Genomic DNA, 2,114 nt, shown 5'->3' on the forward strand with positions numbered 1-2,114 from the left:
TGTAAGAGGTTCAGCTACCCTGATACCACAGAGCGACCCTGAGGTGACAAAAGGAAAGGACTGTGGGGGCCAGCCAGTGGTGTGGTGCTTAAGGCCACTGCACTCCCAAGGGCTGACTACAAAGTTTGAGACCAAGACCTGGAAGCTTGAAAAGTACACTGGGTGCCTGTAGGTGTGGGTGCTCCAAGACCTGACAGGATGGAGAAATGGAGGAGAAGGGATTGCAGCATGACCATGCCCCATTGGGGGTGTTTTCTCCCACTCCCTCTCTGTCTCCTCCTTTCTCTGGTGAGCATATGTATCTTCTGGAAAATGAGAAAGAAAGAGATTCCTATGGGGCCTGAGATATTCCAGCCTCTAGATGTTTGTGTCTTCTCAGTGGAGTTTATCCAAACAATCATGCAGAGACGATTCATAAGCAAAATAATTGGGTTTTGGGAAAAGTCAGGACTTTTTAAAATGTCTCTCTATGCAAAAATGCATCATGACTTTTCCCACAACCCAATACATGTCATTATTTTAAGTCGACCGATGTCGGGGTGGTTCGTCACGCAGCAGGAGGTAACAAGAGCACCTCGGAAGATCTTGGAGGCTGAGCCAGTGTCCAACCCAGTTTCACCTTCCCCACAAGGGTCAAACATGGCGTTCCACAAGTGCCTGTTCACGCTTCATTGCCCAAGAAATGCGTCGTGGCTGACAGTCAACCGTGGATTGAAAACTGAGCCTAGGACTTATCCAAGGCAGCCCCAAGCCAAATGAAACCTTCTAGTGCTCTATCCATCTGCCTTCCTTGAGGATCTGTGTCCTCCTGGTCTTTCGCTGGAATCGTGCAAGGCCCCAGGAGAGCTCTGGGTGCACAAACTCGCTGGAGGAAACCTCAAGAGACCCTGTGAGGCTAAGAATGGGGGGAACGCCTAGGAGAGCGTTCCTCATGGGATTCGCCTACGTAAGGAAGGAACCCTGCGTAAACGTCCACGACACACAGTCACTGACATCCGCACTGTATGTGACGTCTCTTGCCGAATCACTAGGAGTGTGACGCATGACGACTTCTGTGTCACTGCCTTAAGAACAGGCATGCTGACAGCACCGATGATGCCGAAACTGCAGGCAGGGCACTGCGCACGTCACCTGCACTTTGGGGGTAGCACCACTGAAGAGCTCAGACGGGACACCGGGTGCTCTGAAGGCATACGCTGGTGCTGGTTTCCTTTCACTTTCTTTCTGAATTTTTTTCCAGAGAGTGCAACAGAAATTGACTCTGAGGAATGAAGAGAGACCTTTTTGGAGGAGATGATACAGAAGATACTTCCCAAAGAAAATAGAGGGCAAGGCCACCGTCTCTGTGAGATCGGGGAGTCTTCCAGACCGCTGCGTTTCCCAGTCTACACTCAGGATTCATGAACATGAGGTCATGCCCAGTTCTGGGTTCCCAAATATGCCCAATGGCACTTCGGCAAACCAGTCCTAAGAAATGATCAGAAAAAAAGTGAAACTCAAACTCTTCTCCTTTTCCATTCTGAATCCTATTTTTAAATTAATTTTATCTAATAGTATTTTATTTTTTATTGCCAGAAGGAATGTGTGGTTATGGGAGAGAAAGAGAGATAGAGACAGAGAGAATGCATCCCTCAGTGGCGCATGGTCACTCATGACCTCAGGATCTGGGGCACGCATGTACACACACAGAAAGTTTTCATGCTGCTGACGCCAGGATTTGAACCACGATCAGCCATGAGTCTCACGAGTGCCTAACCACTGCACATGGGGCCAGCCCCATAATCCATATTTGATATATATATATATAAAATAATTGGTTATTATTTACATATTTAATGTTTTATATAATGTTTTTTATATATATAATGTTTTTCAACCATAATTGATTATATATATAAAATAATTGATTATATATGTGTATATATATATATAAAATCACTAGATTAAATGTTTTCAAACCAAATTATATAGAACTTGAGAGCTGAAAACCTTAAAGATCACCAAAAAAAAAAAAAAGACTAGGAACTTTCTTTAAAGAAATTCTGAAACCCAATCTGTAAAACAGGTGAATCACAGAGTGTCTTCTTTTTTTTTTTTTTTTTTTTTTTTTGTGA

The sequence above is a fragment of the Tupaia chinensis genome, unplaced genomic scaffold, assembly GCF_000334495.1.
Source record: "Tupaia chinensis unplaced genomic scaffold, TupChi_1.0 Scaffold000247_1, whole genome shotgun sequence".
NCBI classification, from domain to species: domain Eukaryota; kingdom Metazoa; phylum Chordata; class Mammalia; order Scandentia; family Tupaiidae; genus Tupaia; species Tupaia belangeri.